The 13,013-nt window shown below is 37.2% G+C and overlaps 1 protein-coding gene and 1 long non-coding RNA gene across 9 annotated transcripts in view; one reads left to right on the forward strand and one right to left on the reverse strand.

Annotated features, from left to right (window-relative positions):
• FLI1 (Fli-1 proto-oncogene, ETS transcription factor) overlaps window positions 1–13,013 on the forward strand; it is a 170,393-nt gene that overhangs the window by 72,045 nt on the left and 85,335 nt on the right. The gene's annotated exons all lie outside the window — the stretch shown is intronic.
• LOC103106777 (uncharacterized) lies at window positions 17–1,293 on the reverse strand. Its single transcript, XR_468027.2, has 2 exons — window positions 545–1,293; window positions 17–139 (listed from the first exon to the last, which is right to left on the reverse strand). It is a non-coding gene; the product is annotated as an uncharacterized LOC103106777 (long non-coding RNA).

Raw genomic sequence — 13,013 nt, forward strand, 5'->3', positions numbered from 1 at the left:
AAGCATGGGATTCATGTTTTCTTGACATCTACTTTATTGCTATCTGCATGTGGATTTTGTATGCATGAATACGTTGAGTTGTAATTATCCTTTTTGAATTTCTGGTTTAGCTTCTATGTGAATATCACTGTGTTTGTTGCTATGGAGGAAACAATGAACATAAAACACAAGAGAGTTAATATACATGGTATCCAAAAGAAAAAAATAATGGAAAATAAAATGAATCAAATTGTGGAGGGAGAGAAAGAGAAAAGAAACGGAAATAAGGAAGAGAGGAAAACAGAAAAAGAACATGACAAGAGAGGAAAGGGAAATAAGGGAAGGGAAGAGGATGAAGAAGGGGAGAGATATGGAACAGGAAATTGTGAGAAGAATAAAATAAATAAAATGAGTTAAACAGAGACATTCAACAAGGGCTTCAGAAGGACTTGATATTTTAAGTATCTGCTTTTTCTGTATTTCCATATTTCCAACCCTGAGATAATTCCAACTACTGAAAAAAATTTATATATAACCTTTGGTTATAAAAGAGTCAACCACCTACCATGGAAAGATTTTTTTTTCTGATGAGATAGGTAGAAATAGAGTATTTTCCCAGACCACTGTCTCCAGGTTCAAATGGGTCCATTACTTGTCCTGGAGAAATCATTGAGTCCAATTCCTAAGCCTAATTAATGGAAAGGAATTATCTATTAGAGCTGGGGCAATGAGTGGAAATTTGTTTTTACCCTCATTCCAGGTCCTAGTGTTAAAAATAATCTGTAGTCTCATGGCTTCTACCCCTGCTTGTCCATTGAGTTTAAATGCCATTCAATATGGCTGTTGACAGGCATGCCTGTGGCAAAGTGGAATCTTCTGTCCTGTGGGCAGGTGGAATCCACTTGCTCTCAGGCTGGCTCTGTTTGTGGAAGGCCATTCTATTGAAAGGGTGCTCCCTGGCTCACTGCTGGAATGATTGGATTGAAGGAGCCGCCCTGTGTATGTTTCCTCATGGGCTTCCTGTGATTATGAGGGCACAAGTTGCCATGGAAACTGTGTCAGAGGAGGAAATTGCCAGATAAGATCATTGCCTTTGAGAACAGGCCCCAGAGTGCATGGGGGTGGGAGAGTGGGGGGAATGGTCAGTGGTTTGGCTGTTCAGATTCAACTATGCAATGATCATTGGCCAGAGCAATGAGGTTGGGAGGGTCAGGGAATGAGTGGGAATGTTAGAAATAATTTAACAAAGCTTAATCCAAAAATCTCAGAGGCATGATACAGAGTCTTGAAGTTTCACTGTAGTGAAACAGGCTCATGGTACCAGGTTTTGTTTCTGAGACAGGATGCTCCATGAATAAACAAACAATTAAAGCTCTGAGCTGCAGTCTATGCCTTTTGTTACAGCAGACCCAAGTGGAAGAAATATGTATAATAAATTATTATGTACTTCTTTCAATATCCTACTTCTACTTCTAAACTCCCTAAATTACCCTGAAAACCCACCTTTGAAGCAAAAAGGTCACAGACTGATAGAAGATGAGAAAGATCTGCAAGTTCAAGCCTCAACAATCTTGACTCTCATTGGTCCTCACATAGCATTAGTGTGATGAGTATGCTTGCTTGGCAATTAGTTACTTGACTCAAGAAAAGTATTAGTCAATCAGTTTACTGGAAGAGAGAAATTATATATCTAAGCTATATCTATAATCTATGTCTATATGTATCTATGTCTATACATTTCAATATATATCTAATCTATGTCTATATCGATATCTACTTCTATATCTCATCCATGTCCGTGTCTACATCTATATCTATTTGATGTCTATATGTTTATTTCTGTCCATATAGCTATAAAGTAGTATAAACATGCATTTTATACAAATTCAACACAGGAAAATTCAGATTGGCAATAAAAAATAAAATTAGAAAAATATGTAAAATAATTTTTAATTACAAACTAAATCTGCACCATTTTCTAACATCATTTTGCCCAGTCATGCTCATTGCCACTCTGAGAAGTGCTAGTGTGTGAGTCATTATACTGTTTCGCACCAAATAGTAACTCCTACATCAGTCTTTGTCCAGAGTTCTTGCTTGTAACAAATAATGTCCTCACCAGAGAAGTGCTTCTCTTTGTTTCATTAATAATATTTAAGTATTCATTATGGCTCCAAAGTATAAGAGCAGTGATGTTGGTAGTTCTGATAAGTCTAAGAAAAGTCATAAAGTACCTAGGGATAGTCTTATAAGGAATACTTACTAAATACTGGAAAGGTCACTGTTATAAGCCATTTTCAACTTATGCCTTAGGGTCTTGAAACATATTGGTCATGTAAAGTGAGGTCCTACTGTATCTAATCTATATCTATATAGATATCTAAAACATGTCTATGTTAACAGCTATAGCCACACTTATGTGTGTTTACACAACTAGATATGTACGTTTACATATACAGGGTGATATAAAAGGCAGTGCTGTTTAAGCTGTTAAAATTTAAAACTACATTTAAGATGCATATATATGTATGTATACATAAATATATATAAATGTATAATGCAGACATTTTTCAAGGAATTTAGCAAATGAGGACTGTTTGTTCTCTCCATTTTAAATACTTTTTTCTCTTGTTTCAAGGTTATGAAGTCAATAATCATGCCATTTCAATAGCACAAGGCATTACCATTTGTTCTAACTTCCCCAAGGAGGTGAGAGTTTAGGCAAATGAATTTGGAACCCAGAGATCTGGGTTTGCATCCAGCTCCAGTACTTCTTAGTTGTGTGACCTTAGGCAAGTCAATTCATCTCTTTGAGCCCCCATTTCTTTATTTGTGAAATGAGGTTCATAATCCTTTCACTCCAAATCTCACAGCATTGGTTATAAACTTTACAAGACTCAATAAGTATGGGTCATTATTTTTATGATGGCGTCCATTTCATGGAAAAGGTAACAATGCCATTAATCAATAAGTATTTAATGAGCACTTTTTATATACCAGGTATTTTGTTAGGTGCTAGGGACACAAAGACAAAAGTAAAACCATCCCCTGTTCTCAAGGCATTTATATATGAATGTGTTCAGGTAAATTATAAAATTATAAAATAATACAATTAGTCATATAAAATAATGCAACCATCATATATTATGATATATAACATTAATAAATGTGACTGTATTATTTGTGAACTAGTTAATATGAATGTATCATTAATATATAACTAATATAAGAATTAATGTTACTGATATAGTCATATATCAATATGCATATATGTGTATGTATATATAGTACATGTGTGTAGATGGATGGATGGACAAATGGAAAGACAGACAGACAGATAGATAGATAGATAGATAGATAGATAGATAGATAGATAGATAGATGGATGATAGCAATTTTGGTGGCAAGCACTAGCAGTTGATTCCAAAAGACCTTGTATAGAAGATAATGTTTCAACTGAACCTTAAAAGAATCTGGGGATTCTAAGAAGTAAAGATGGAGGTGAGAAGAGAGTATATTCCCAGCATGAGAGACCGCTAATACAACTACATTATTATCTTCTTCTCCAGTAATACTTGAAACATCTACCTAGAAGGTTGTTAGGATGAGGAAAAGAGCTGGTTCCTAATGTGAGAAGGTAAAGAAATCTGTATGACAGAACTTTGCTCCTTCCTGCCCTCTTCCTCCTCGAAGCTAGGTGGTACCAGGTCTGGAGACAGGAAGATCTGAGTTCAAATTTGGCTTCAGATGCTTACTAGCTGTGTGCTCCTAGGCAAGTCATTTAACCTATTTGTCTCAGTTTCCTCATCTGTAAATTAGAGATAGAAGTAGTTACTTCTTTGAGTTGTGAGGTTTAAATGAGCTAATAATTATAAAGTGTTTAGGATAATACCTGGTAAATAATAAGCATTATATAAATGTTAGTTATTATGATTACCTCCACATTCCCTGAGAAAAGGGAGCTTGAAGAATGGTTTCCAGAATATAAGAAAAGAGAAAGTGAAACACACTGTAAAGTTTCCCCCTCTGGGGGTTCAGGCTAACCTTTCAGCCCTGGCCTGTTAGTTTCCATATTCAGCTACTTCTTCTTCTTTTTTTTTTTTGTTAGTAAAGTCACTCTGTAGGAGGAGAATTCAACTTTGATCTTTAGAGATGCCCTTTAAATGTGGTTATGGTCAGAAAAGTGACTGTGAAAACTCAAAGTCAACAACCAAGGTAAATACCCATGGGAGACCTGGAGAAAAGCCTAATAGGAGACCTGTGATTAGTAAAAGGGTTATAGCTCTGGATTCTGTTACATCACATGTCTCTCTCCAGTTTTTATGGTGTTCTGAGACCCTCTTCTCTAAACTCATTCATGCTCTTCCCCTTAATTTATTAAACCCCATTAAATAAAGCACTTTCATCTGCAAGGAATTCTGATTGCATCTTCCAGGAACTCAGCTGGCTGCCTCTCACAAGATTATCCAATGCAGAAGCCCCTCTCTCCAAGTTAAGATTTAAGTGACCTGGGGAAAAAATGTTGAATTAATTGTGTTTAGAAATCTGTCGGGGACTCTGAGCTCAATGATAGGGTTAGCTATACAGCTGCACTTCAGCAACAGAGGAAGCAAAAGTTAAAATTATTCTTTTCCATTGATCAAAAATCTGGCCAGCCCTGGTTTTAAAGCCTAGAAATAAACTGGGAACTTTTTCCTAACCCATCTCCAGTAATGCACTTTTCTACAATTATTTAGAGGGCAGAGGGGTAACTATGTATTTTTGAAGACTGTGCCAAAGTTCTGATATGTCTTTCTAGGCTGGAAAAGAGCTTTGGGTATAAGTCTAGTGATGGATCACATGTCCATCATCCAAGGACCAGGTTGGCTGGAAGATCCTGAATTCTTTCCTCTCTTGCTAAATGATGGATTTCAGTCTGTGACAACAGAGGGTGTACCTACTCAGAAGAAATCATCGATCTTTGGAATATTGATGATTTCTACATAACAGAATCTCAGAGTTAGAAAGGACCTCAAAGGTTATCCAATCCAGCCTGTATTTGAACAAATATCACCCCTATAATTAATCTATAAATAGAATAACAGTAAAAGAATCCAGACTTCCAACTGGAGAACACTACTACCTTCTAAGGTGGTCCATTCTACTTGTAGACCAATGTAATTGTTAAAAATCCACTCCACCCTCCTCTGTACCTCAAACCTAAATCAGGGCAGCTTGGTAGATAGAGCTTTGGGCTTGGATTCAGGGAGATATCTCCAGGAATTCAAATCTGACCTTAGATACTTTCTAGCTGTGTGACCCTAGGTAAGTCACTTAACCCTGTTAGACTAAGTTTCCTCATCTGTAAAAGAACTGGAAAAGGAAATGGCAAACCACTGCAGTATCTTTGCCAAGAAAACCCCAAACAGGCTCACAAAGAGTTGGAGACTGAAAAAAACAACTAAATAACAACAAGCCTAAATCAGTGCCTCTACAGCTTCCACCCATTGTTCTTATCTCTGCCTTCTGGGCCCAGCAAAACAAATCAAAACCTTCTCCCATGTGACAAGCCAACAATTACTTTAAGATGGCTATCCCATATTACCTAAGTCTTGACTGGCCTACTCTATAGACACTTCTAGTTCTTTGTATGGTCTTATCTGTTGTCCTTTCACCATCCTGGTCCTCTTTCTCTGAGTCAGCTTGTCATTACTGATTACTGATTGATTCCCTTTATAAATATTCACAAACCATACCTTTAACAAAACATTCTAGAATTTTGTCAGGAATTAAAGAGAAGCTCAGAGATTTAGAATCTGCAAGCTCCCTCCTTTTCCACATTTTTGGAAATTAGAGCTGTGTTAGAATTCCCTGGTAGACATCAAGAGATCTTGTTCCTGGTTTTGGCTGTGATGCTTTCTTACCAGTCTTTTGGAAAGTCAATTTTTATGAGCCTCAGCTTCTCCAATTGTAAGTCACAACCACAATTCTTGCATTTTAGGAATAGTAGATGCAATAAAGGATATTTGGGGGTTCATCATCTTTCTTACTCATAGATTAGATAAATTGGGAGATTAAGGCATAGATAAAGAACTCTGGCTTTTCTTTTGTTTATATTGTCATCATCCCATCTCAGACTCCTATTATTTCTTTCCTTGACTTTAATGGCATTCAAACCATTCTCCAAGTTGCTAATCTTTTCTTACTCTAGTCCAGCCTGGATACATTCTTTGAATGTATCCAATTAATTTTTCTAATATATGTGTATTTATATGCCCTTCCACTGCCCTCAAACCTTCAGTACTTTTTTTTATTACCAAGGAAATAAATCCAAAAGTATTTAATGTGGCATTCAAGACCCTCTGCCTAGTTTCTAGCCTCATCTCACACTGCTTCTCTTCACATACCTCACTCTATGACAAAACTAACCTACTTACTTTCCCTTTAATCCGACTTTCCCATCTCTCCAAACCAGGAGAGATTGTACCTATTAAAACCCTACCTATTTCTTAAAAATCAGCTCAAGTATTACCTTTTCATCTCAGACAGGCATTACATTTGCATTGACTATATTCAAAATTTCACAGCACTTCCATTTGTACAGTTTTATAGGTCTTTGTGTAGATGAAAATACCCCCTCTCCTTACTTCCTCATCAGGTAGCATGAGGTTAAAATAAGATAATATATGTCAAAATGCTTTCAAAACTTATAACATAATATAAATTCAAGGTTATAGTTGAACAAATCACTTAGCCTTCATGACTTCATTTTCCTCATCTATAAATGAGCAAATTGGATGAATTAAGGTCTCTTTCAGGTCTAGAAACCTCTTTATATTTATTTCTGTGGATAGCAAAGCACAGTACCTGGTGCATAGCAGGTGCTTAATAAATGTTGGTTGGCTGGCATCTCTTATGCTAGACTGTAAACTCCTTAAGATCAGGGGTCTGCTCTTATTAACCTTCATATCTCCCACAGCACCTAGCATGGTGTCACTTCTTTGCCCACAGCAGTGACTCAAGGAGTTGGTTAAATTGAATTATGAAACTATTATATATATAATTCAATCACCCCATAAGACAGGACCTAGCCCAGTGACTCACACATGGCAGGTGCTAAATACACATCTGCTTATTGACTGATATTTTCTACTTTCTCTTGCTTACCTTGCAACTAAATAGTTAAGAAAGATTGTGTCTAGGACATCTTATGTATTTCTCATCCTGTCACTTCTCCCACCTGCCCTCTGCTGGAGATACTAATGAGATGGTAAATTGGACAAATAGCTTGCTATGGGCGAGGGGAAACTAAGCAGCATCTATAATTCTCACAATGGATCATTTCTTTTGGATAATTGAAGGATCAATAGAGCATTGGGTTTGTTGTCTCAGCTCTGTGCTACCCTCTTTTGCCCTCTCTATACAAAAAAACACCCCAAAAAACAAAAAACTCCAATATCAGGAAGGAGCAGTGAATGGGTTGTTGGCTTCATTGCCTTCTGTTCTGTTGTCCTCAGCAACTTTGACCTGTAGCAAAGCCAATTTTCTCTTCTCTCAAGACTTCAAGGCTGGTGAGTGTGATGAAGAATTATAGATAAATGGATTTTCCTATGGGAAATGTGCTATCTTTCCATTTCTGAGACATTCCCTATTCAGGATTTTAGAACTCTTTCTTCATTGAGAGGGAGTATGCCTCCTAAGAGGGTAAATTTTGGACTTACTTCCCTTTCTCTATACACATTTCCACCATGAAAATGATTGTCCTTCCAGCTCTGATTTTACTAAGCAAGTGAAGATTCAATCACTTCTTGAAAGAAATACATAGCTTTTCTTGTGGATTGCCCAAAATTCTACTTTCCCCGTCATCACCCAGCAAATTTAAAATCAGCACTGGAAGTCATATAATTTATATGGAATAAGCATGCTATAGTGGAAAGAGTGCTGGATTCAGAGTCAAGAACCAGTTCCTTCTGATACCAGCAGTGTGACCATAGGCACATCACTTAACCTTTCCAAGCCTCAAACAGCTCACTATATACTCTAGATGGGGTTAACAGCCTAACCTTCTACCTCATCCAGGAATCCTTTTTGTAACATCCCAAGAAAAAAATCATCTAGCCTTTCTTTCAAGACATAGTAACAGGGAACTCATTAGCTAACAAAGTACTTTGTTGCAAAACCAATTCTCACAGTCATAGAAATTTAGCAATATTTGTCTCCTTGTGACTTGTAGCCATCAGCAAATTGAATCCCTCTTCCAAACAGATGAGCATGTATTGAGTACCTATGATATGCAAGGGAATATATTACTTGGGAAATGCAGAGGAGCCTTTAATTGAGCACCTCATAAGCTACTTGGGATCCATTTGTACTACATGGCCTGTTTATTATTATTATTAGTCAGACATGCCCTTGATAAAGTCCTTCATGCAAGTAGCTGTTGTAACCTTCTCCAGTTACTTGATATCCATCATCAATCTGTTCGTTGCCTTTTGAGTTTCTTGTAATTTTGAATACTTTCGGCTGGCAGTATTCTCTGATCTGCTGAGGTGTGACACAATAGCTAACACTTATATATAGTGCTTTAAGATTTTATAAGGAGCTTTATACATATTTTTCCATCTGATACCCCAGGCAGTAAATACTATTATGATGACAATGGCAACTACAACTAGTACTACTAGCTAGCATTTATTTAACATTAAGGTTTGCAAGGGGCAACATGGTGGCACAGTGGATAGGCCTGGAGTTAAGAAGACTCATTTCCCTGAGTTCAAATCTGACCTCAGGCAATGTGTGACCATTGGCAAGTCACTTAACACTATTTGTCTCAGTTCCTTTTCTGTAAAATTAGCTGGAAAAGGAAATGGCAAACCATTCAGTATCTTTGCCAAGAAAACCCCAAGTGGACTCACAAAGAATTGAAAACAACTGAACAATAACAAAAAGGTTTACAAAGCATTTTACAAATATTATCTAGTTTATCTTTATAACAGCTCTAGAGAATAATTGCTATTATTAAATTCATTTTACAAATGAGGAAACAAAGGCAGACAAGGATTAAGTAACTTGTCCAGGGTCACAGAACTAGTAAATGTTGGGGATAGGATTTGAATTCATATCTTTCAGATTCTTAATCCTGTGCTCTAGCCATGGTGCTACCTACCTCCTTTTTTTACAGCTCAAAAAATTGGAACTAAGGTGATTATCTCAAGGTGACACCACTAATAAGTGTCTGAAACAAAATTCAAGCTCAAGTCTTCCCGACTCCAGGTCTAACATTCTCTCCATTATACCACCTAGCTGCCTAAGATAACTATGATAGTAAAGAGATGGTCTTTTGTGGCAGCAAACAATTTGGGATCATAGGTTTGCATAATTTCCCAAAAGTGAGCCACAGAGCATGGTGTGATGGAAAGTATTGGGTATGGAGTCAGAGGACTGGGGTTCAGATTCTGAACTTGGGCAAGTCACTGAATTTATCTGGGTTACAGTTTCCTCATTTGTGGGCTGGATGATCTTAGGACATTTCTATCTCTAAAGCTATGATCTTCTTTTTCAACCCTGAGCCAGCTCATTGACTGCCTATCACATATATCCAAGCTATGGTCGAGAGAGAGAGAGAGAGAGAGAGAGAGAGAGAGAGAGAGAGAGAGAGAGAGAGAGAGAGACAGACAGACAGACAGACAGAGACAGAGACAGAGACAGAGACAGAGACACAGAGAGAGAGGGAGAGAGAGGGAGAGAGAGGGAGAGAGAGGGAGAGAGAGGGAGAGAGAGGGAGAGAGAGGAGAGAGGGAGAGAGAGGAGTGAGAGAGAGAGAGAGAGGAGAGAGAGAGAGAGAGAGAGAGGAGAGAGGAGAGAGAGAGAGAGAGAGAGAGAGAGAGAGAGAGAGAGAGAGAGAGAGAGAGAGAGAGAGAGAGAGAGAGAGTTTGTGTGCACTAACTTAATAGGCTGCTGATCCAAGAACATTCCATAATATGGGTGGGGGGTGGCCTTCATTTCTTTTTATCATGAAGAAGAAAGAGCATGAAACTTGAGGTTAGGAAAGAACTTTTGAATTCCTTCCTCTGCCATATATACAAGCCATAGCTTGACTTCTCAAAGCCTCACTTTGAGGACTCAAAGTCCTTCATTGGTATGCTCTCCTTAACCCTTTACTACCACCAGTTATTGAGCATATAAGCTACAATTATCTTTTTGGTGCTTTCTCAGTTTGTGCTCATCATAAGTCCTACATGGGGAGTTTCCCACGTATAATGAAATGATGCTTTTTGTTGCTTTTTGGTATATACGAAACCAATTCCATTAATTCCTTTATTCACCTCTCTAAGAAGGTATCCTTCCATATAGTGGCAACATTTTCGTGCATATTATTTCAATTATATGAAAAATAGAAAGATGGAAATTATTCAGTTCTATCAGCAGTATATCAGCTAGTGCTGGTCACAAGAAAAAAGGTTAAGCGTGCCAATAGGCAAATTCATTTTTGTAGGTGGTTTTTGCTGCAATCACTGTGGTAGTGAAAGAGGGTTCATAGGATTATAGGCATTTGGGGGTCCAAATCCACAGCATATTTTGATCTCTTCCAAATTAATAATCTCAGTCAAGCCAACATTTTGGTGGACAATTCCTTAGTCAAAAAGCATGGTTTGTCACTGATAACGTTTGGGGAAAATCTCCCCATTTTGGTAGAATCTGTCAGAGCTTTTATTCCCTTTCATAGTGTTCAGGAACTCAGGGATTACCGCCATGCCACTTTGAAGTTCTGAGATAGGGCTATTGTAAGAAAAACTATCATGCATAGTTCCGCCTAATATGGTAGGTAGAGCTGATTACAGTATTCCAGATGTGATCTAGAGAACAGAACATAGCAGAAATAACTTTAAGTAACTTTGCTCCTGATGCTATTCACATAACTTATTTTTGGCAATCATGTTATGCTATTAACTCGAATGGAAATTACATTCTCCCGATCTTTTTTATAGGATTTGCCTTCTAGACATGTCTATAGTATACTTGGACATTTGAGTTTTTTAACCTAAGGGCATGACCTTACGCTATCTACCTTAAATTTATTCTTATAAATTTTAGCCCATTCATCCCATCATCAAAGATGAGCTTTCTGTTTGCTTTCTCCATCTGTAGTGGGTACAGCCAATGAATATTAATGTTAACTGAAAAAAGAGGAGGGGAATAATTAGGACCCTGTTTTAAAAGCACCATAAACCAGTAACGGGGATGCATTGAAGGTTTAACAAAATTATTTAAGACTTGTGAACATTCATTCAACAGCTATATAGTGAATCTCTATTGTGTTCATAGCACCTGACTAGGTATCATATCTTAGGCCCTTCTGAATTCTCTATTTGCTTTTATTTCTTTGGTGATCTGCTATTATGTTGCATATAGTGTTAGGGTGATAAAGAGGGACACAGATGGGTAAGCTGGTTCTCTTTCCATTGTACCACAACAACCTGCTATGTAAATGTGTGGAGCTCTTAACAGAAATAGGATCATTTGAAAGAGGGATAAGTTATTTCATTAAGAGATAATGAGATAAAAAAGAGAAAATTAATTATTTTGGATATACTGTCATAAATTCTTAACAGATATTTAAGTGGAAATGTTCAACAGGTATTTGGTGATATAGCTCAAAAGAAAATTTAGGACTAGATATAAAATTTGGCAGTCCTAGGGCAAGGATGTGGCTCAGAGGAACAAACCTAGGAATAGGAGGTCTTGTGTTCAAATGTGTCCTTAGAGGTTTCCTAACTGTGACCCTGGGCAAGTCACTTAACTCCAATTGCCTAGTCTTTATTTCTCTTCTGCCTTGGAAATGATATCTAGTATTGAGTCTAAAACAGAAGGCAAGGGTTAAAAAAAAAAAGCTAGAGCAGTTCTTTGCATAGAAATAGTAACTGAATCCATGGGAACAGATAAAACCACAAATCAAAAGTTTGGAGTGAAAACAGTCTAGGACAGAGCACAAAGCATGGATAAAAAATGTGGCAAAGTAGCCATCAGACAGGAAGAAAGAGAATCAGAAGAAATTAATGGAGTGCTCCTCTTCCCAGTCTGGAAATCTAAGGAAAGCAGAGTAGTCAGGAGGAGAGAATGGTCAGCTGTATCAAATGTTGTAGAGATTGCAGAGCTGAGGACTGAAAAAAAGACCATAAAATTTATCAATTGAGAGAACAATGGTAACTTTAGCAAAACAGTTTCAGTTGAATAGTGGGGTCAGAAACTAGTTTGGGGTTGAGAAGTTAGTGGGAAATGAGGAAATGGTGGCAATGAGTCTAGAGAGTTTTCTCTTAGAGTTAGTGAAAAGGAGGAGATATAGGATGATCATTTGAGGGGATGGAAAGGTCAAGAGAAGATTTTTTAATAGGTGACATCTGGGAATGTTGGTAAGCAGTAGGGAAGGAATCAGTAGATACTGAAGACAAGAGATAGTAGTGGTTCTAGAGGAAGTTTCTACAAGTGGTAGTTTAAAATATTCAAAATTGAGCAGAAGCTTAAATTTGTCTTCTTTTCCATTTAAGGAAACAGCTTACTCCAATTCTTCTGGGTTGTAGGAGGGCCTAGTAATAAGGGACTGTTTTTGGCAAGAAGAACATCCATCATTTTATGAAAGAATGCAAAGGAAGAGAGAACATTGACTATCACAAAGTTTTAATATATAGAATAGGGCAGAAGACAAGGCTCCCAAAAGACAGTTTTCTTTTATAATAAACACATTCTTTGCTTCTGCTTTTTGCCTGATCTCAGGTGATGGTCTAGATCTCTCTCTCTCTCTCTCTCTCTCTCTCTCTCTCTCTCTCTCTCTATATATATATATATATATATATATATATATATATATATATATATTTCCCATATTTTTGACTTTTGCTTGCCTAAAGATGGGTTTTTGGACCAGATGACCCTACAAAATCTCTCTAACTCTAGAATTCTGTCATTTTGTGGAATATAATGTCCTGTAAATAACCCACAAGTCTTGACCTCTACTCATTCTTTAAAGGAAAGCTGAGGGAAGGTACTTTTCAGAATCC

The sequence above is a fragment of the Monodelphis domestica genome, chromosome 4, assembly GCF_027887165.1.
Source record: "Monodelphis domestica isolate mMonDom1 chromosome 4, mMonDom1.pri, whole genome shotgun sequence".
NCBI classification, from domain to species: domain Eukaryota; kingdom Metazoa; phylum Chordata; class Mammalia; order Didelphimorphia; family Didelphidae; genus Monodelphis; species Monodelphis domestica.